At 36.9% G+C, this 24,454-nt stretch overlaps 1 protein-coding gene across 1 annotated transcript in view; it reads left to right on the top strand.

The window, feature by feature from the left end:
- LOC134657232 (calcium/calmodulin-dependent protein kinase kinase 2) overlaps positions 1 to 24,454 on the top strand; it is a 232,439-nt gene that overhangs the window by 47,427 nt on the left and 160,558 nt on the right. The gene's annotated exons all lie outside the window — the stretch shown is intronic.

The following is a 24,454-nucleotide window of genomic DNA, read 5'->3' as shown; positions in this document are numbered from 1 at the left end:
CACACAGGCGCGTTTTCCAGGCGGCGCGTGAGCGGGGCGCGCCGCTTTTATATATAAAACGCTCACGCGTCGCCCGGAAGACGCGCCTGTGTGACGAAGCCTTTACCTACTTGTTAGAACGTGACAGGCAAGGTGACAGCTGATAAAAATGCGACCGTACTACGGCTGCTGGAATGCCATTATTTGTAAAATGTTCTACAAGCCACGAATAGCTTGGTCTTCCCTGTCACTTCCACATTCATTTTCATTAGAGAGACAACAATAATACGTTTCGTGTATATTATTACTTTGTTTTTGTTTGTTATTTAACAAAAAAAATCGTTTATAATGGTTTGTACTTGAAATTAATTTCTTGACAAATATTTTTTAGGGTTTCGTAAGGGTTAAGCGTTTAAACGTAAAAGGGAGCTTTCTGTAACAACCATCCTGTGCACGCTCCTCGTGGCACCGAGACAATGATATCATCGCACCCAGGCCTTATTTACACAAAAGCTCAACTCTCAAACACTTCCGCGTAACTTGCGACCTTTTGTATTTGTGACGCGGCAGCCATCTTTACTAATTAGCCTTGATTCAGTCTGACAGCGTGACAGTGTCAATAAACACGCAGAAAGTATGTCTAATGAATTAATGATCTTTTGGAGTAGTACAAGGGTCACTTGAGCGTGGCCCTTATAAAAAGGGTCCTACTAAATAAGCTTTAAAGTGGTGACACGTACGAGTAATTAAATTCAAATTTTACATTTTAAGCGTTTTCTAGATTTTATAATAATTATATTTTTGATGGAAACGGTGACATCTTTCTGCAGGTGTGTTGTGTCACACGATGATATTTTATCTAAGATTTTTTTTGGCCTTACTTCTAAAGACTTGAACTTATCGATGGGTTTTATGGCAATCCTGATAAGTGAAAAACGCGTCACTTTTCAGGATTGCCATAAAACAAAGCTAACCTAACCTATCTATAGGATAACCTTACGAAAATCCTGAAAAGTTAACGGTTTCAGTTTTATGACTAACGAATATGCGGGCAAACAACACATTATGACTTAAAACTTTTTGAGAACCAATAGACACCCCTTATACTTACGCTACTGCTCGTACGGTATTGTTAGAGTCTTTATTTCCTGCAGACAGCTAGTAATCACAGTAAAGCGCTTAGTTTAGGACCTCGTCGTGATGATTACACATAGTTTCTTGTTAATTTTTATTGGCTACGTTACGTGTCACGTGAAGTAAAAGCATTGCTTGGTTAAAGTATAAACTTTCATGGGCCCAAAGTTTTATACTTCTGATATCTGACATCGGGCAATAATTTGATATTTTGCTTAAGAACTTCGGTGGTTTATTGAACAGATTGACATTAAATTGAGGTTTATGTTAATTTAAAATCAACTTAAAAAATTGTTGTTGAATATACGATTGGATAAGGGGTGTTCTTTTTATAACTTATTTTTATATTCATCTATTTTATTAGTATATTTTAGTTTTTATATAATATTGTAAGTATTATTTTAATTTTTAAGTAGGTTTATTTTAATTTTAGTTTAGTTTTTAAATATTTAATTCATACTTAGTTTTAATGTTTTTTTTATTATTACCTTTTAAGTTAAATATTAAATAAATTTCACTACATATTATAATACTAGCTGTTGCCCGCGACTTCGTACGCGTGGATTTGTATATTGGTGGTTATATATTCTACATTAGCTTAGAACATTGTGCAGCAAGAGATTGCGGTAGGACGGTTAATCATTTGTTAATTATTAATATTATACAACGAATGAGACTTTGTCTTTCACAACCTACGAAGTTTCAAGCCCCTAACTGAATAAAATTGTCCTCGTTATAATCCCTCTAAACCCCCTTAGAAGATTTTCATGTCCTCTATTTAATAAAACCTACTACCTAACTACCTATTTACAAAGTTTGAAGTTCCTAGCTTTAAATAAAATTTGAACCCTATACAAACTTTCAACCCCTTTTTAATCATTTTAGGGGATGATTTTTTAAAAGCTGAAATTATTTTTCTTGTATTCTAATAATATGCCTTTATACAACGATTCAAGTCCCGCACTCAAAAAAATGTTTGGCCTCCAAACAAATTTTCAACCCCTTTTTCACCACCTCGGGGGATGAATTATCAAAATCTCTGAAATTAGTTTTTTTCTCTTTTGACAAAATACATTTTTACGAAGTTTCAAGTTTGTAGCTTTAAATAAAATTTAAACCCTATACAAACTTTCACCCTGTTTTAACCCTGTTAGGGGATGAATTTTACAAAACGCTAAAATAACTTTTCCTGTCTTCTAATAATATCCCAAAATAGAAAGATTCAAGTCGCGCATTCGAAAAAATGTTTGATATCCATACAAACTTCCAACCCCTTTTTCACCACCTTAGGGGATGAATTTTCAAAAACGCTGAAATTAGTTTTCTTGTATCTTAATTTAATACCTTTTTACAAAGTTTCAAGTTCCATTATATTAAAATAAAATTTGCACCCTAAGACGAAGTTTCATCCTCTTTTAGGGGTTGAATTTCCAAAAACGTAGCAATTACTTTTTTTTGTAATCGGCTATTATGCCTTTCTAAGAAGTTTCAAAGCATTTGTAATGGATTAAAACTTTCAACCCCTTTTTAACCCTGTTGGGGGATGAATTTTACAAAACGCTGAAATTATTTTTCCTGTATTTTAATAATATCCCGAAATACAAAGATTCAAGTCCCACGTTCGAAAAAATGTTTGATATCCATACAAACTTTCAACCCCCTTTTTACCACCTTAGGAGATGATAATTCAAAAACGCTGAAATTAGTTTTCTTGTATTTTAATAACATATATTTTTACGAAGTTTCAAGTTCTTAATTTAAAATAAAATTTGAACTCCATACAAACTTTCAACCCCCTTTTAAATGAGGGGATGAATTTTACAAAACGCTGAAATAACCTTTCCTGTCTTCTAATAATATCCTCAAATACAAAGATTCAAGTCCCGCACTCTCAAAAATATCTGATCTCCGTACAAAATTTCAACCCCGTTTTTACCACCTCGGGGGATGAAGTTTTAAAAACGCTGAAATTAGTTTTCTTGTTTTTTTTAATTTAATACCTTTTTACGAAGTTTTAAGGTCCTAGCTTAAAATAAAATTTGCACCCCAGGTCAAAGTTTCATCCCCTTTTTTACCCCCTTAGGGGTTGAATTACCTAAAACGTCGCAATTCCTGTTTTTTGTCATCGGCTATTATGTCTTTCTAAGAAGTTTCAAAGCATTTGTAATGGATTCAAACTTTCAACCCCTTTTTAACCCTGTTAGGGGATGAATTTTCAAAAACGCTGAAATTACTTTTCCCGTCTTATAATAATATCCCCATATACAAAGTTTCAAGTCCAACACTCACAAAAATATTTGATCTCCATACAAACTTTCAACCCCTTTTTCACCACCTTGGGGGATGAATTTTCAAAAACGCTGAAATTACTTTTCCCGTCTTATAATAATATCCCCATATACAAAGTTTCAAGTCCAACACTCACAAAAATATTTGATCTCCATACAAACTTTCAACCCCTTTTTCACCACCTTGGGGGATGAATTTTCAAAAACGCTGAAATTACTTTTCCCGTCTTATAATAATATCCCCATATACAAAGTTTCAAGTCCAACACTCACAAAAATATTTGATCTCCATACAAACTTTCAACCCCTTTTCACCACCTTGGGGGATGAATTTTCAAAAACGCTGAAATTACTTTTCCCGTCTTATAATAATATCCCCATATACAAAGTTTCAAGTCCAACACTCACAAAAATATTTGATCTCCATACAAACTTTCAACCCCTTTTCACCACCTTGGGGGATGAATTTTCAAAAACGCTGAAATTACTTTTCCCGTCTTATAATAATATCCCCATATACAAAGTTTCAAGTCCAACACTCACAAAAATATTTGATCTCCATACAAACTTTCAACCCCTTATTCACCACCTTGGGGGATGAATTTTCGAAAACGCAGAAATTAGTTTTCTTGTTTTTTAATTTAATACCTTTTTACGAAGTTTCAAGGTCCTAGCTTAAAATAAAATTTGCACCCCAGGACAAAGTTTCATCCCCTTTTTACCCCCTTAGGGGTTGAATTACCTAAAACGTCGCAATTCCTTTTTTTTTGTCATCGGCTATTATGTCTTTCTAAGAAGTTTCAAAGCATTTGTAATGGATTCAAACTTTCAACCCCTTTTTAACCCTGTTAGGGGATGAATTTTCAAAAACGCTGAAATTACTTTTCCCGTCTTATAATAATATCCCCATATACAAAGTTTCAAGTCCAACACTCACAAAAATATTTGATCTCCATACAAACTTTCAACCCCTTTTTCACCACCTTGGGGGATGAATTTTCAAAAACGCTGAAATTACTTTTCCCGTCTTATAATAATATCCCCATATACAAAGTTTCAAGTCCAACACTCACAAAAATATTTGATCTCCATACAAACTTTCAACCCCTTTTTCACCACCTTGGGGGATGAATTTTCAAAAACGCTGAAATTAGTTTTCTTGTTTTTTAATTTAATACCTTTTTACGAAGTTTCAAGGTCCTAGCTTAAAATAAAATTTGCACCCCGGGACAAAGTTTCATCCCCTTTTTACCCCCTTAGGGGTTGAATTACCTAAAACGTCGCAATTCCTTTTTTTTTGTCATCGGCTATTATGTCTTTCTAAGAAGTTTCAAAGCATTTGTAATGGATTCAAACTTTCAACCCCTTTTTAACCCTGTTAGGGGATGAATTTTCAAAAACGCTGAAATTACTTTTCCCGTCTTATAATAATATCCCCATATACAAAGTTTCAAGTCCAACACTCACAAAAATATTTGATCTCCATACAAACTTTCAACCCCTTTTTCACCACCTTGGGGGATGAATTTTCGAAAACGCAGAAATTAGTTTTCTTGTTTTTTAATATAGTACATTTTTACAAAGTTTCAAATTCCTAGCTTAAAATAAAACTTGCACCCCATACAACCTTTCATCCCCTTTTTAACCCCCTTAGGGGTTGAATTTTTCAAAATCGCTTCTTATCTCTTGTACACTTTATAAATTCAACCTAGTGTGCAAATTTCAACTTTCTAGCTTTTGTAGTTTCGGCTCTGCGTTGATGAATCAGTCAGTCAGTCAGTCAGTCAGTCAGTCAGTCAGGACACTTGCATTTATATATATAGATAGATATAATATTATATAATATTTTTATAAACCCAGTTTTGTTATTAATAACATGTGAAGTCATCGTCATCAATACAGAATATGAAACAATGGGAACAAGTTTAAACATTCATTTGTTTCATGAAGTATAATTTTCTGTAAGAGTGAGTAATGTAATCTATCTAATCTAATACCTTTAAACGTGTAATTCTTGCATATTTATTTATTTATATATTTATTTGTTTATATGTATGTATATTTCGGGGATCTCGGGAATGGCTCTAACGATTTCGATGAAATTTGCTATATGGGAGTTTTTGGGGGCGAAAAATCGATCTAGCTAGGTTTGGTCTCTGGGAAAACGCACATTTTCGAGTTTTTGTATGTTTTCCGAGCAAAGCTCGGTCTCCCAGATATTGACTATTTAATGTCTAACTTGGCTTAACTGGTTAAACCGTTAACCCGGTGTCAAACTGTATTGGTAACCATGGTAACTCCAGGTTTAACCGGTTAACCCCGAGTTAGTGAATGGTGCAAGTGGCTCTAAGTTAACTGTCAATTGGCCAACGGTAACAATAGGCACAAAAATCTTAAAAATAAGTGTGTATATGATTTCTATGCAAGTTTTTTGATCTATTAAAACATTTTCGGTAAAATACTTCAAAAGTAGAAAAGAAGATCTCTTTCTTTTGAACTGTGGGCCCATATACTTAAAAAATACACAGTTACCTATCTTAATAATGGTTTGCACACTTAATAAACATAAAATTATGTTAGTACCACGAAGAGAATTGTATAAAAGCATAGCATCTAAACCAGTGGTTCCTAACCTTTAGAGTTAGATACAAATATTTTACACAGTAGGTTTGAAAGCATGTTTTTTATCAAAATCAAATCAAATATCAAATATCATTTATTATCAGGCAACTAAGGCCCATAGATTACCTTACAAACGAATATATACATACAATAATAACAATCTTACAAGCTAATAAAATATATTTTTATTCTAGATATTTTTTTAGCAATATATATTTTTATTCTCATTTCCAGTTAACATTTCACCTTGCTATCCCATCTTCTTCTGTAAGCCCGAGATAATGGCGCCCGAGACGTGCCTCCGCTCCGTCTTTACGTGGGCTTTGTGAGTAAATGCGTTACTTTCCTCCCTTGGTAAGTAATGTGGCATTATGTTGGCACGTTTGATACTCTAACCTTGTGTTGATGGAAATTCAAGATTTCTTTAGAAGTTTCTTGATTTGATTACAAGTTTAAGATAAATTTCTTTAGAAGTAAAAACATCTCAAATTTAATCTTAAAAAACCATATTGATCATGACTGAGGTTTCTCAACAGTAGTATATCGCCACGAACTGAACTTTTTATGAAAATCAGCTTATCCTAGGCTTTATTCATGCGACAACAGATAAAATAATAATCTAAAATCAAAAACTAAAAAATAAACTAAGTACATACCTACTTATAATAAAATTAAAAACAAAACTAATCTAAATTAAAAAAACATCTAAATAAGGTCCCCGCGGCACTGTGCCAAAGTTGCTGGCAGCATTCCCTCGCTGAATGGCAATACTTATGCACTGCGAGAGAAAGCTGCCAGCTCTCTGATCACCGGTTGTATAGATGAGCTTTAGGCTCCTAGGCTCTACATTCTACAATGTAAAAGTTTTAATATAAACGCGAAAGTTCGTACGTTAAAATACTCGGAGGTATTCAGTCGCAAACCGGCTAAAAAGATTTATAAGAATTTTGGATACCAACATACGTAGTTTATAACCTAGATTTACATACCTATAAATAATATTTATTTCGGCAAGTGTGTACTTAAAGGCGAAAATGGAATTTAAAGTTTTAACGAGCTCTACTCTACGTGAATTCTCGGGCAAAAAATAAAACCTAACTGATATGTACTCAAACGAAAAAATCTTTATTTTCAGGCAACTATAAATATTTTAAAACTAGCATAACTCGCAACGCTTAAGATTTCGCTTTTCAATTTTGTAACCATTTCCTTGCTCGGGTATCAACACGAGTATATTAATTAACATTACGTATTAATTAACACGAGTTAAACAACACCTTTGCCGCGCTTTACCGTAAAAAAAAGAAAATAACTTACTTGAAAAGTAAAATTCTCTAGAGCAGAAACGAATCACTTTCAGCACGACTTCATAGAACAAGAATGACCCACTTTCAGAGCATGAGAAATGAAGAACAAATAACATAGTCCTTAGATCAACTGTGATAGAGAAACAAACAACAAATGCAGTTAGACTGCAACTGCAAGTGCACGATGACGTCATGATCACATCTGGCGAACGTGGGATCTTTGAGATGCATTACTCGTAACGCGTATGAGTACGAAAGTTCAAAGTAGCCTATTCAAAGCGTTCCAATTTCAAATAAGGGGAGGTAAGTAGCCAGTCGTCATATATCGGAGCGGCCAAGGTGTTTACAATATCTGAACACGCACTCGCACGCCTTGACAACAGATGCGTTTCAGATATTTGTGAGCACCTTGGCCGCTCCGATATATCTGATGGCGACTGTACAAGTAGATTCACGAGAGCTGACACGAAAGGAATGAAAGTGTGAATGAAAATATCTATGTGTGTATCACATTACCCATAAAATCACGTAACTCACTGTAATAGTGCCCTAACTATTACCGAGGTAGACCGAGACCTAGGTACCCCTAGACCGAGGTAGGTTAACACAAAGTTAAGTTGACACATCGTCCGTATCTCGCAAACTATAGACACTAGAGGCATAACTCCCAAGAAAGAAATCCTTCATTTTCCAGTTCTAATAAACAATTAATTAATCAATTAGGTCTAAACAATTTTCAATATAAGAACTACAATTTTGGAGTTATCCCACTCGTAAAAAAAGACGCAGCTTATAGGTACCTACATTGTACGTAGAATCTAATATTGCAGTACCTACCTATGCAGCGTTCATACCCAGCCCGAGTCTAAAATCCACAGCCACAATACCTTTGTAGCAATCCGGCGGTGGCATACATAATGTAGGTAGTCCGCATCTCGCCACAGAACTTCTCATCTGTTTTTCACAGTATTTAACTAAATTTTCTTTAAAATTTAAAATGACGATGGTTTAGTAGTTTATTGTTTTTTTGTTATAGTAGTTTTTTTGTTACACAGATTTTAACTGAATTTTCTATGACGATGGTAAATTGTTGAGTAGTTTATTGTTTTTTTGTTCCAGTGGTCAAGTAATCAAATTTACGAAAATAGGAACTAGATTAATTTTGAAAATTATAAGTTGTGTAACGAAGGAGGACTAACAAGTGATATAAAAACATTATATCGTTTCTATAAAACTAATAAAAGCAGGTACTATATACAAATTAATACCGAAATTAATGTCGTATACTTAGAAAAAGTAACCGGAACTTAGGTACGAAATATCATTTGATATTTACCAGTCGCTTTTCGGTGAAGGAAAACATCGTGAGGAAACCGGACTAATCCCAATACGGGCCTAGTTACCCTCTGGGTTGGAAGGTCAGATGGCAGTCGCTTTCGTAAAAACTAGTGCCCACGCCAATTACTGGGATTAGTTGTCAAGCGGACTCCAGGCTCCCACGAGCCGTGGCAAAATGCCGGGATAACGCGAGGAAGATGATGATGACTTAGAAAAAGTGACCAAGGCCTGTAGGAAACTAAAATATTTTCAAAACATATTTAGAATATTACACAGTAGTTGTATTCAAGAAAATTGCTTTTCTCTCACGGAACCAAGGAATTATTTCTCCGAGAATCATCTCATGAACCTAGAATATAATACATATACTCACCGAGATTTATGTAAAGATTGAATATTACCTATTTATTCACATTTCGGTTACCTACTTTCTCTTTTTGATGAGAGAAAAACCTGCCAAACAGTACATGTCAGGCCATTCTTAAGGCCTCTTAAACCGGCGGAGCGCAGCGCAGATCACCGAGGAGGATTTACGCCGCGCAGCGCACACCGGCGAGGTAAAATCCCCCGCAATACCGCGAGCGCCCGCCAGCCCCGGCGCTGGCAGCCGGCGCACTAGGGAGCACTTCGGCGCAGGCCAGGGGATGCCGCGGCATGCCGCCGCGTGTACTCTATCACAAGGGGTTAGTGAGTAGTGTGTACGAGTTCTCCCCCGTCGTCCCGGCGCTACTCCGGCGCACTCGGGAGGCCTCGGCGCATGCCGGGGGATGCCGCGGCATGCCGGCGCCTACCGCCGCGGTATCCTAGCGTGCTCCTCGATGCCGCGTAGTAACAATCCTCCGTGATGCTCCGAGGTCGGTCTCGAAGCATTTAAATGTGTACCTGAAGGTAATTGAAATAGGGAAGAAATTACATTGATAATTTTAATGATCTGCGCTGCGATCCGCCGGTTTGCGGAGGCCTTTAGAGTTCAGTAGATGCCCCACAATAGACGGACTTTAAATGGCGATTGTTGTAGATTATATGGGTATACCTAGCAAACAATAGTTATTTGTGCACGACAAATGCGTGGTGCGTGACAAATGTCATCTGAATGGGATGAGATGGGATTTGTCACCTTACCCAAGCTGTATGAAAAATACTGTAAATGTACATCGGGAGTACCTAGTGCAATTTGTTTCTAATCGAGTGTGTATGACATTATGTCCGTTTATTGGTTATCAATATAATATGTAGATTGTATTCTAGATTTATGTAGTTAGTAGTTCTTAGTTTTAATTTAGTTTTATTTTAATACCACATATTATGTTAAGGTGTCGGTGGTGGCCGAGTGGATATGACGCCCGACTTTCAATCTGGAGGTCGCGGGTTCAAATCCTGGCTCGTACCAATGAGTTTTTCGGAACTTATGTACGAAATATCATTTGATATTTACTACTAGCTTTTCGGTGAAGGAAAACATCGTGAGGAAACCTGCATACAACTGCGAAGAAATTCAAAGGTGTATGTGAAGTCCCCAATCCGCATTGGGCTAGCGTGGGGACTATAGCCCAAGCCCTCTCTCGCATGAGAGGAGGCCTGTGCCCAGCAGTGGGACGTATAAAGGCTGAATTATTATTATTATTCTCTTTATTTATTTATCTTCTTAGTTTAGGTTTTTAGGGTTCCGTAGCCAAATGGCAAAAAACGGAACCCTTATAGATTCGTCATGTCTGTCTGTCTGTCTGTCTGTCTGTCTGTCTGTCCGTCTGTCCGTCCGTATGTCACAGTCACTTTTCTCCGAAACTATAAGAACTATACTGTTGAAACTTGGTAAGTAGATGTATTCTGTGAACCGCATTAAGATTTTCACACAAAAATAGAAAAAAACAATAAATTTTTGGGGTTCCCCATACTTAGAACTGAAACTCAAAATTTTTTTTTCATCAAACCCGTGTGGGGTATCTATGGATAGGTCTTCAAAAATGATATTGAGGTTTCTAATATCATTTTTTTCTAAACTGAATAGTTTGCGCGAGAGATACTTCCAAAGTGGTAAAATGTGTGCCCCCCCCCTGTAACTTCTAAAATAACAGAATGATAAAACTAAAAAAAATATATGATGTACATTACCATGTAAACTTCCACTGAAAATTGGTTTGAACGAGATCTAGTAAGTAGTTTTTTTTTAATAAGTACGTCATAAATCGCCTAAATACGGAACCCTTCATGGGCGAGTCCGACTGGCACTTGGCCGCTTTTTTTACAATATGAATATAAAGGTAAAATAAAAAACACAAAGCAATAAAAAAATACATATAAACATATTACAAATAACCTAACCTATTATATTATGTATTGTTATTCCTTAGATAGGCTAATTATATTATTAGTGTAATATAGATAAAATTTATGGGTAATAAACCATAATGAAATTTGTATTTTGTTCCCTTAGCATATATTATACATGATAGTATCGTACTTAATTACTTTCTGAGTTTAAGCAGAGGTGATGCATTTGTATTGTAGCGGCGTAGGTGTATAGGTACTAGTTGCAGAATAAAGACAAACAAGGTCGAGAGGTCAGCGTCGTGGGTGGATGCAGGAATGCATTTATCCAAATGAGCAAGTCAGGGAAATCCATAATAAATATTAGACTTTATATATGTCACCGTAAAATTGTAAACACTCGTCATATTATAATCTCGCTAGTTACATTATAAACTGACGGTAGGGAGATTATAATCTAACCTAACCTAACCTACGTTAGATTATAAACTAACGGGTTCACAATCTTACGGTGTCATATATATCGACTAAGTAGTTAGTTTCACTAGACTTACGAGTATATCCTGGTCGATATGTCGTAGTCAGATCGTATAATCCGCCGTATTACATTACGGCTAGCCGTTTTACAAAACAGGGGCGTTTTGAAATGCGGCGGTTCGACGATTAGCCGGATTGTCATTGCGATACGTTCTTCAATAAGGCGGCCTACGTTTAGCCGCATCGTATCTACTATTTAGGTTGTAGAGTAACCAGTTCTTTCGGTCGCCAACGTAACCGGAGTTTGACAATGTTTGCAATTTAATTTATTTTTACCATGGTCCCACCGCACTACATGTGTTTCTTTTCCAAAACATTTCCTTCACAACTTAAATAGACGGAGCCCCGCAAGCGGGGCTCCTATTTTTGGGCGGTTTGCCCTTCGGGCATCTGAAGCTACCTAACGAACCTAACCTACTTACCTACCTACGCTTTTCTCCCCAAAGTATAATGTTTTCACGGACGTCTCACTAAATCAATAGGTAGGTTGGTTAGGTTCGTTAGGTAGCTTCAGATGCCCAAAGGGCAAACCGCTCAGAAAATATATGATTCGCGGAAAATATATCATTTTTTTCTAAACTGAATAGTTTGCGCGAGAGATACCTACTTCCAAAGTGGTAAAATGTGTGCCCCCCCCCTGTAACTTCTAAAATAAGAGAATGATAAAACTAAAAAAAATATATGATGTACATTACCATGTAAACTTCCACCGAAAATTGGTTTGAACGAGATCTAGTAAGTAGTTTTTTTTTATACGTCTTAAATCGCCTAAATACGGAACCCTTCATGGGCGAGTCCGACTAGCACTTGGCCGCTTACTTTGCTTGTTTGGCTCTATTTTTTGTTGATGGTGCGGAACCCTCCGTGCGCGAGTCCGACTCGCACTTGGCCCGTTTTTATATATTTCAAAACATAATAGTATCTTGAATCAAAATAAAAATAAGAAATTATCACTACATAGTATAAACAAAGTCGCTTCCCGCTGTCTGTCTGTCCCTATGTATGCTTTGATCTTTAAAACTACGCAACGGATTTTATTGCGGTTTTTTAAATAGATAAAGAGATTCAAAGAGGAAGGTTTATGTATAATTTGTTAACCCGTGCGAAGCCGGGGCGGGTCGCTAGTAATAGAAATAACGAATACACTAAAACGAATTAATAGTTAACCTGTCAGTTGTGCGCGCAGATGTATGTGTAATTGTGTAAATAGCTCTAATCCATAACTAATCCAGATCCAATTCATAACCTGTTATTAAAATCAGAATATGCCTATTAGTTATATTTACAGTCGAAAATTGAATATGGATAAAATAAATAAAATAAAAAATCAGCTTGAGCTTAAATGTAGGTACCGGTCCTATAGTTATACTAACATCATGCCTTCCGCCGCCATCTTTAAATGAAGCTATATTAATAAACAAGGATCGTAACAAACTTTGACGACAGTTAAATTAACCCGTTAAAATCTAATTCAAGGTTCACCTTCCCCAGCCATAAACCGAGTTTAATCGCTGCAAATAAAACAAGACGCGTTCGTATCTTAAATAACTTAACTTGATTTGATATTGTTTTGAAATTATTCGCACATACGTACTAGCCTCGTCAGTAGTTTTTTTTTAAGTTTTAAAAATGCTTCAGCACCATTTTGCACCTTTAGAGTTTATACTCGTAGTATAAAACAATATCTACGGAAGCTCTAAGCCGTTTGATTCAAAATCAAAAACAGAACAGCTTGTGTTATATGTGTACAAAGAAATATGGCGTTCCTCAAGGCAATATACTAGGCCCTTTTCAGATTGTACGTTCCAAAGTCTAATAACGTGATAGATTAAGCGTAGTAGCTGTAGTTGTAAATACCTATAGAGGTATTTACAACTACTCCAGTATTAGTAGTAGTATTGCCAAGCTTCCATGAGGCGTTAATGCGAGGAAGATGATGAGTTATTTACAACCACTGAGAGTACTTTTAAGTAATTCAAATGTTGATACCAAAATAAATAAAATTTTCTTTTTATTTTATTAAATACAATTCATCAAATCGAAATAAGAATTACGAAAGTCAAATTGGCGCTCCATTTCTCGGAACACGCAAACCTGATTGTGATTAGAGTTTAAAGTTTGATAATACTTGGGCCTTTTACCCTTTGCACGCAAATAAATGTTTGAAAAATTAAAAAAATAAGTTTGAAAATGTTTCTTAACGGCCTCCTAGCCTAGTCGGTAAAGCCCCTGTCTACGAATCAGCCAGCCTATTATGGATAGCTTTATCCATCTTTATCCACGTGATAAAATAACTGTCACTGTTTAACACCGTGGGAAAGAAAGTGACGGACACCGTTTTATCACGCTGTCACGTAGACAAGAACGACCATCATATCCGTACAGGAGGTCCCGGGTTCGAATCCCGGTAAGAGTATTGACTTGTATGCTTATCACAAATATTATTTGTTCTGTGTACAATGGCCAGGGTCCTGGGAACAATGCCTCAGACTATTTAGGGTTAGATTTATGATTCTTTATTTTGTTATTTAATCTCTATAATATTATTTGTTCTTTGTTCTTGAGTTATGGATGTTACATCTACGATAAAATAAAATAAGTTCTCATTTCAGTTATATATATATATTTCTTGATTGGTTGATTTTATATAGTCTACTGCACTCATGTAGCGATTGGTTCTGAGCAGATTTAATTTGGCCGGACGATTACATGGTTGACTCACCGCTGAATTCAAGAAATTAGATGTTTTCAATCGTAGGTAGTTGACAAATATCTCATCTAGATTGAGGATTTCTTGAAGGACTACAGTATCGGGGTCTTCAAAAAAGGATGTAGGTATGTAATATACGTACTATATAAACCAAAACACTCTTTTTAGGGTTCCGTAGCCAAATGGCAAAAAACGGAACCCTTATAGATTCGTCATGTCTGTCTGTCCGTCTGTCTGTCCGTCTGTCTGTCCGTCTGTCTGTCCGTCCGTATGTCACAGCCACTTTTCTCCGAAACTATAAGAACTATACTGTTGAAACTTGGTAAGTAGATGTATTCTGTGAACCGCATTAAGATTTTCACACAAAAATAGAAAAAAAACAATAAATTTTTGGGGTTCCCCATACTTCGAACTGAAACTCAAATTTTTTTTTTTCATCAAACCCATACGTGTGGGGTATCTATGGATAGGTCTTCAAAAATGATATTGAGGTTCCTAATATCATTTTTTTCTAAACTGAATAGTTTGCGCGAGAGACACTTCCAAAGTGGTAAAATGTGTGTCCCCCCCCCCCCGTAACTTCTAAAATAAGAGAATGATAAAACTAAAAAAAATATATGATGTACATTACCATGTAAACTTCCACCGAAAATTGGTTTGAACGAGATCTAGTAAGTAGTTTTTTTTTTATACGTCATAAATCGCCTAAATACGGAACCCTTCATGGGCGAGTCCGACTCGCACTTGGCCGCTTTTTTTTTTTCGCTGGCAACCTAACTTCGTTTAAAACTCATCATTGAAACAAACGGTGAAAGGAACTAAATCACATTTTATTCTCATTTCTCGTGACGGTTGTTGCCTTTAAAATATAGTGAATAGGTGCGAAGGCCTCTAGGTAGGGCAGCCCTTGGGTCAGAGTAAGTGAATATACAGTACTCTATGTAAAAACGTACATACTTGCAAAAGTACATTAGCGTACTCTCATTTTAACCTATTAGTTGTGTGTTCAATTTTCGAAAACTTTTGGCTGTGGCAGCGAACAATTATTTCATGACACGACAGGCGTGCCTTACGCCATAAAATATGATGGCACGCCTATCGTGTCATACGCCACACGTTAAAAACATTGATGACACGCCCGTCATGCCATCCGCACCGAAACGGTTAAAGTCTGTGTTGAAGGTATCCATGGGAAACGGTAATCGCTTACCATCAGGCGATTAGTTTACTCGTTTACCTTCTATATCATAAAAAAGCATAAATACATACTTGGATCGCGCAAAAACAATACAGTAAGGAACAAACAATACAGCACGTCAATGGTATGTTCAGATGAAAATTCCCAAATATTCGTAGATAGCTTACGGTAGGCCTAAGAAGCGCTGGCTGGACGTCGTGAGAACGGACATGGAAGAGAACAATCTCACACCTGAGGATGCCGAAGACCGGGCGAAGTGGAGAAGACTGAGCAGGAAAGCGGAACCTGGCGCTAGGCCGGGAAAACGCTAGGTTGAAGAAGATTCGTATAGATAGCTTACTGTTTCACCTTCCACTGTGTCCATGGGCACGGCTGCCCTTGAACGAGGGTCAACGCGGAACCAAGTCGATATCGCGACAAGGTGAGATCAACAGGTTAACGACTCGGAACCCTTTCAAACTAGGTACTTATATTTGATATCGTTGACGTTGTTAGCTCCAGCTATCGTGTATCTACCGGTTAGCAAAGCTTTTAGTATGGGTACTAGGCGGCGATATACACATACTTATATTCATAGAAAACACCTCAGGTACAAATATCTTTACTCGTTAGGTACACAAATAAATTCCCTTCCCAGGAGTCGGACCCAGGACCATCGGCGTCGTAAGCAAGGTCACTTCTACTTTTAATTTTTGAAGTGAAAACTTAGCGGCGCTGGGCACTTTTTGAGGTGGGGAAAAAATGATAAACTCGAGACAGCGTAAGGCGATCACGTGACCGTAAGCCCCGTAAGGTGGCCACTCATAATTTAGATGGCATTTAAATCAATAAAGAAAAACTCAATGTTATTTGACATTTATGTTGCAGACTCCTTTTCAGGACTCTTTACCTATTAAATTAAAAAATTAAAAATTAAAATTCATTTATTTCAAGTAGCGGTGACTCATATGTACAAAATTCAAATATTATCATTAAACAAACAAACACAAACATTTATATTTAAAACATATAACATTAAAATATAATAAAATATTACATTAATTAACCGTGGTAGGCACATTGACACCCATCATCTACTTCTCAATGTGTCTACCACAGTGCTGCCGGGCGTATGCAGTCCGCAGCAAAATGTGATATGCGGACAAAACTTGTCCGCAATCATTCCCAGGACGCTGTTGGAGCTGGCGCGCACACGTCGCACCAGGGACGCGGCACGTAGGCGCATGGTAGCTTTAAAACACGACACATGCGCCTCCGCAAACATCCCTGACGCGCTGCAATATCGCGGCAGCCCCATCAGTGCCCTAAATGCGTTATTATACTGTACTTGTAGGGCCTTATACGACCTCAAAGTGAACTTTCGCCATAGACTGCAGGTGTAAAATGTTTTGCAAAAAGCTCTGAACAAAGTCACTTTACTTTCTTTTGAGCACCGAGCAAATCTGCGCGCAATCATATTAGCTCTGATCGATAAGGCCCTACGTTCCCGTTCTATATCAGCATCGTCCTTGAGGTCGGTAGTAACTATGTGACCTAGATATTTGTACTGGTATACCCTTTCAAGGGCAACCGTGTTGAGTCTGATAGGTGGTATCACCGATGGCATTTTAGACTTCACCCCAAACACCATGTTCTATGTTCAAACAATTTGACGTTGTCATGGCAGTATGTAAATAAACATGTCAATGAAAAAGTGTGATCTTATTTGAGAATGATAATAATGTATAATAAATAAATAGAATACCTCCGCTAGACGTATGTATCGTGTTACCGGGCGTCGGTAACATAGTGAGGTGAGTTTTCACTTCTATCGGCACTCCCGGAGTGCAACTGTTGTTGCTTGTTAACAAGCAGAAACGTCTGCGAACTATACGGTCTCGTAGATACCCTAGGTCACATATGGTGGAAAGATTTGCTGGCTATGGATGAGGTCTTGTTGGCTCAGATGGCAAAGCGCTGGAGTATCGATCTAGAGGCCGTGAGTTCAAGTCTAACCCAACACAGTATTTTTTCCACTTTTAAATTCACTCCTACTTGCTGGTCAATCGCGACACATCTTCTCTGGGCAGTATACGGCGATTGGAATGTCATGTCATGGAGCCGATTTCAATAAGATGACGGCTGAATGCAACTGCTGAGATGCATTTCAATACGGTATGCTGACTCGTATGGTGGTATTTAATTTTCACACGGCTATTGTACGACTATTGAAAAGGCATGAGTGAAAATTGCTCTGTTCATCCAATTCTTTGGTAAGCTTTGTAAGCCAAACGGCTTTATATTTATAAACTTTCGCCCAAAGGGGCTCTGGCTGTTATCTCCCATTTTACCAAAAGTTAGTTAGATACTACGCTAGCATAATTACCAAATATAATTTTTAAGAAAAAAAACCGACTTCTATGCGGCCCGGTGAAAGATTATTGTAGATGGTGCGCTATGCAGAAAAGGAAGCATTTCGTTTTTGTAAGGCTCGCAGTTCTAACCTAACCTAACCCACTTTTGTTCGGTTCTGTGAGGATAGCAGTTCAGACCTAACCTAACCCACTTAACGGCGCATGCGGTGCGGTGTACGGGGGTTTGAGCGGGAGGGGTTTGGCCTCATCATACTTTATACCTACATTTTATGGTAGGTAATCATAGTGGTTTATTTAGTTTAGGTATCATAGTAGTTTTCCGGGTCAAGGTCCGGGTCTGTGCCCGAGTCCGGGTCCGAGTCCGGGTCTAGTCCAGGTCCGAGTCCGAATCCCAGTACAGGTCCGGGTCCGGGTCCGAACCGGATCCGGGTACGAGTCCGGATCTGGATCCGAGTCCGGGTCCCAGTCCAAGTCAAAGTCGAAATTCGAAATCACCAAACATGTACTATGCGTCGTTGAAGAGTTCTGTTCTGATCATCATCAGCAGTTCCAGTTCATCAAGTCATCAGTTTTTAATGTTAATGCTTTATTTTATGATGAAAATACAGAAAATTCTATACGTGTGCCTTTAAGATTTGAGGAGTTCCCTCGATTTCTCATGGATCCCATGTTCAGAACTTCAGCTTGACATAAATATGGCTTAAAAACCTAACTTGCTTAACAAACATAACGAAAAGAAAAAATCGCCAAACGCGAGCTATGCGTCGTTAAAGAGTTTCGTTCTGGTCATCATCAGCAGTTACACTTCCTCAAATGTTACTTTTTAAATGTATATGCTTGATTTGTTGATTAAAACACAACAATCACTATATGTATGCCTTTAAGATTTGAGGAGTTCCCTCGATTCCTTATGGATCTCATCATCAGAACTCGAGCTTGACAGAAATGTGGCTTAAAAACGTAACTTGCTTAACAAACATAACGAAGAGGACAAATCGCCAAACGTGAACTATGCGTCGTTGAAGAGTTCTGTTCTGATCATCATCAGCAGTTCCACTTCATCAAATGTTACGTTTCTGAATGTATATGCTTGATTTGTTGATAAAAACACAAAAATCACTATATGTATGCCTTTAAGATTTGAGGAGTTCCCTCGATTCCTCATGGATCCCATCATCAGAACTGGGTTTTGACAAAAACGGGACCAATCTGTATGCATATACATACAATCAAAAAAAGAATTTTCAAAATCGGTCCAGTAATGACGGAGATATGGAGTAACAAACATAAAAAAAAATAAAAAAAAACATACAACCGAATTGATAACCTCCTTCTTTGAGATTTGGAAGTCGGTTAAAAAATAAGTAATTGTATAAGTACGTGCCATAGATCGAACGTCGAGATCTGGGGCAATATTTTTGCACACGAATTTAAATGCAAGAAATAATTTAGCACACACACGTCCGATCGCTAACGCGCGAGATTCGATATTTTGAAATACAATATACATGTGTGAAATACGCATAAAATATACTCAAATAATATTTAAGTGCCTACTTCGAAGTCGAAACTATTGTCACAAGCATATAGCCAGAAACAAGATTAATGTTGAAGTTCCGTGGCTATTCCAAGTACAAACCCATAAAAAACGCAATAAAAATGAGATTAAACACAACTTGTTTACCCCGAGATGACATAAGAGGTTCAAGTTCGACCTGACCTTGCCATTAATGTAAATAACATAACATAAATAACAAATCGATTGTGATAAAATTATGCATGCGATGACGGATAGATTGATATACAAATGAGAAATTTTAAAGATAGATACATGGTTATATTTATTTACATACTGGCTTCTGTCCACGATCTGGGGCCCGTTTCTCAAAAGCTTGTAACCTGTAATACAAGTGGGAGTCCCTTCCTAACAAAAGCTGTCAAAAAGTGACATCGGCTTGTATTACAAGTTACAAGCTTTTGAGAAACGGGCCCCAGATGTACTAATTCCATAGTAAATAGCCCCCCCTTTTATCCCCTTTAAGGGCGATTTCTGTGATATAAAATGAGGAGAGTCTTTTCAAAAGGGTTTATTTACGGATATCATAAAATTTTTGTATTGCCTGCTCTAGTTTTAACTAAATAGTTTCACCGATTAAACCCTGAAAAGGTAACAGACGGACACTTCTATGGCATTTATGATATTAGTAGGTATGGATACACTATACATGTAAAAAATAAACTAATTCCGTAATATTACATACTAGCAGAGATGTGAAAAATACTTTATAAAAAGTATTTAAATACAAAATACAAATACTTCCTTGATATACTATTTCAAATGCAAAATACAAAATAGTTTTTGAATTTGTATTTAAAATACAAAATACGAAATAGGTATTTTCAAAATACTTTTTAAAAATACAAATACTTTGCGATAAAAGGTACTCTGAATAATGAATACCTAGTCTGAATTAAAAAGTATTACTCAAAATATCCGAATTGAAAAGACTCTCTTCATTCTTTGAAAACAGTGTGTCAATCAGTCCTCTAAGTGCAAATTTCTAGTTGTTTGCTCATATTAACCGGAAGGATGGATGGATGATGGTTTATAACGGACAATTTTTAAAAGCATTAATTTAGATTTGTAATGTTTTACAGCTAGTATAATGCCTCTCGTTAGTGTGATGAAAACGTCTCGTTTGTGCAGAAAAGTTTCATCAGGGCAGAAAAGTTTGTTCTCCTCTCGTACCTTGAAACCCTCGCAACACTCAAGATTCCACTTTTTTAACCACTCGCTACGCTTGTGGTCATGTGCGACGTTACTAAACAGATTCAACAGTATGAGAGAGTTGCCAGGATTGTAACATCAGAAGAGATTGTAACTCCTACCTACATTACCTACTATAAAGTATTTTGTATTTTGAAAATAGAAAATAGGTCCCAAAAACTATTTCAAATAAAATACAAAATAGTTTTCTTCAAAAGGTATTTAAATACAAAATACAAAATAGGTATTTTGCATTTAGTATTTGCATTTTAAATACAAGTATTTCAAATAAGTCACATCTCTGCATACTAGCGACCCGCCCCGGCTTCGCATGGGTTTACAAATTATACATAAACCTTCCTCTTGAATCGCTCTATCTATTAAAAAAACCGCATCAAAATCCGTTGCGTAGTTTTAAAGATCTAAGCACACATAGGGACAGACAGATCTATCAGAAATAGATAGACTATCTAGTTTATCGGAATGTAGTAAAATTCTTATTTTGAACAAAGAGTCTTCTTCTTTCTCCGTGCCTCTTCCCATTTCATTTAGGGTCGGCCCTCTGAATATGCTTCCGCCATTTTGCTCTGTCATAGTAGGTTGCTGGTATTTTTAGCGACTGTTTTTCCAGGTTTCTCCACCAGGTGGCTTTTGGGCGTCCTGATAGTTGTTTGCCTATGTCAATTTCAAGAGCAATTTTTACCGGGTGATCTTTTTCCTCGACGCATTACATGTCCGTACCATCGGAGTTGGCTTTCTTGGAGTTTGTCTGAGATTGGCGTGACTTTAAAACTGCCTCTAACATGTACATTTTTAATTCTATCTATATATATATATTCATCTCAGCGGCATGCATATTGGCCTCGTGCGCACAAGTCGTAGTCCAACACTCTGCGCTGTAAAGTAATACAGGCCTGACACAGGTTTTGTACACTTTTCCCTTGGTTCTAATGGGCATTCTACGGTCGCAGAGGACACCCGACAATGATCGCCATTTCATCCAGCCGGCATTTACTCTGTGCAGCACATCGGCGTCGCATTTGGCAGTTTCGTGCAGAATGGAACCAAGATATTTAAATTTTGTCACTTCCGCCAAGGGACTATCGCCGATATGGAGTGAGGGCACACAGGTTCGTCCAAACATAAATTTCATGAACTCCGATTTCGCCCTACTAATCCTTAGGCCATTGCTCTCTAATGCGTGGCACCATTTATTTAAGGTCTGTTGTAAGTTTTCCGGTGATCCAGCTACTAAAACTATATCATCGGCATACAGGAGACATCAAGGAACCGCGTCCTGGATATTCTTTGTTAGGTAATCCATTACGGTGATAAAAATAAGAGGGCTGAGAGCTGAGCCTTGCTGGACGCCTACTTTTACGGGGACGGGTTTGCTGGTTCCTGCGGGGCTGCGGACTGAGGTATTAAACATCGGTATACATGTCCTGTACGAGCTTTATGTATGGTTCCGGAATGTTCTGACTTCTTAGGGCTTGCCAGACCAAACGACGCTCGACGTGGTACTCTGTAGAAAGCCTTTTCTAGGTCAAGAAATGCCATATAGAGATTTTTCTTATTTTGGACAAAGAGTACCAATAATATTAATTACAGAGGCGACTAGACATCAATTAGTGTGACGTTCCACGGTAGAAGGTACTTTATGGCGGTCAGCGTTTATGTTACATTAGTTAAGTTAGCGTAAGCGTTGACTGCTTTAAGTAAAGTACCTTTTCCGTGGAATGTCTTATTTAAGCTTAGATTAAATTTAAAAGTGGAACAATCACTGTCTTTGGTGAGACTTATATTCACGGGCTCTTGTCTTAATTTTATTCATTCGAAGACAATAATATTACAAAGTTCTCATTATAAAACAAGTCTAATGGAAGATCAAGTATAACCAAAATAATATTAAAAACACGCCCACAAAAGTATTAAGTTACCAGAAATAGATGGAACTCGTTTATCGGAATGTTTCTGCCGCTCTATGTATGGAGCAATGTTTGCGAGCAACTGGTTTCGGACAAAGATTAACAAATATCGTTTGTAGATGCGACATGCGACTACCATCTACTGTTAATATAAAGTGAATACCTACACGACAAGTATCCCTAGTGTTTTAAGCTAACAATAGTTATTTGTACAACAAGAGATCAAAGTTTGATATTTCTTCGAGTGCTTATTTTGAGTCCCGTGCAAGCGAAAGATTTTATACTAGATTCACGAGCGTAGCGAGTGAATCTAATTTAGAATCTTGAGCGTAGTAAGGGACTCAAAAGCGCACGAGATGTAAATAACTTTGATCTCGTGTAGTTCACAAAACTTTTCACCTCAGCAGTGAGAACATATTAGAGAACCCGAAAAATGTATTCCTTCTTCATCACTTACCTCTATTCACTCATGTTTTCTTAAGATATACCAACAATAAAGTTTTCACCTCAGCAGCTCGAACAAGGGTACTTTGCTACTTAAAAACAGTGAGCAAAATCGCATTTTGCTCACTGAGTGAGCAAAATCTCATTTTGCTCATTTTGTCTCACTCAGTGAGCAAAATGCGATTTTGCTCACTGTTTTTAAGTAGCAAAGTACCCTTGTTCGAGCTGCTGAGGTGAAAATGATAAATTTTATTCTACTAAAAATTCAAATTTAAACTGTTGTGAGACATACTAACATTGAATAATTTTACGGTTTAGACTCACTTGTTTTAAGTCACTCGCGCGACATGTTTCGGTAATAAAAATTATTATTAATCGATTCAATACAACTTTTTAGGACTAAAATAAATAATAATAAAAAACCGGAAATATGCAAGTCGGACTCGCCCACCGAGGGTTCCATACAGCCTGTTGACAGACAGACGGACAGTGCTCCCTTTTTTACCCTTTGGGTACGGAAAAATGGAACCTAAAAATGGGGTTCAACGCGAATAAAGTCGCAGGCGAAAGCTAGTTTCATAATCCATAATCATTAAGAAAAAAAAATCAATTTGGACAAAAGTTGCATGGAACTAACAGGAAGTGCATTAATGACAGGCCGTTCCGTTAACAATTAAACAAAAGTTAATTAAAAACCCGTTTATTGGAATGTATTGTTTCGCGGCGCCTGCGCACAGCGCAGGTATCGCGAGCAACTTGTTTTTGGGCAAAGACTAGCTAGATAGATAAGAAGTTAACTTGTTACTACAATAATACCCAAAATAATTATACTAGCATAAAAAAGAAATAAAGGTGAAAACTAACTAAAGAGGTCTGGTGGCTAAATATGATCATAATAGATAGCTATAGATAATAGATACAAACTGTATTCAACCATGACAACAATAGACAAGAGACAAAGAAAAGAAAAAGTTAAATGAAACAAAGGAATATAAAGTAAGTAACTTACGAAATAACATTTACCTACAGCAATAATGATGATTTACATAATTATATTATTTTTTAATTTAGTCGAGGGTCATATGTTGTGGTACAGAATAGGCGCGAATCGTAAAATTATTTCAACAAAAACTATAAGTGGTACTTAGTTTTAGCGCCCAAATTAAAAAACCGTTTTTGTTAACGACATGGCAGTTTTGATTTGTAGTAACTAGTCAGCTATATTTATAAAACGGGGAAATATCATTGTTTACTTTTAGACGAAGTAGATCGGCGTGAATAATTTTTCTAAAATAACACGTTAAGTGTTCAATAATTAAACAAAAGTTATTGCAATCGTAGCATGTATGAGGTTAGCGTAAACAAAAAATAACTGCACTAAAACGCGTGGTATCATATTGCAGTATGTGCGGCAAAATATAGTTAATAAAGGCAATGCAGGGATTAAAGTAACTGGAATTCACTGACTAACTAAAATAAACTGAGAAAGAATTGCCACACATTTCTAAATAGGTTTTAAGTATAATTGACTACGTAAGCATCTGAACGAACTATGTAAATGAATATCTGAGCTAATGTAA

Source organism: Cydia amplana, chromosome 19 (genome assembly GCF_948474715.1).
Source record: "Cydia amplana chromosome 19, ilCydAmpl1.1, whole genome shotgun sequence".
Taxonomy (NCBI): domain Eukaryota; kingdom Metazoa; phylum Arthropoda; class Insecta; order Lepidoptera; family Tortricidae; genus Cydia; species Cydia amplana.
The sequence above is the reverse complement of the archived record's forward strand: the minus strand, read 5'-3'. Positions and strand labels throughout refer to the sequence as shown.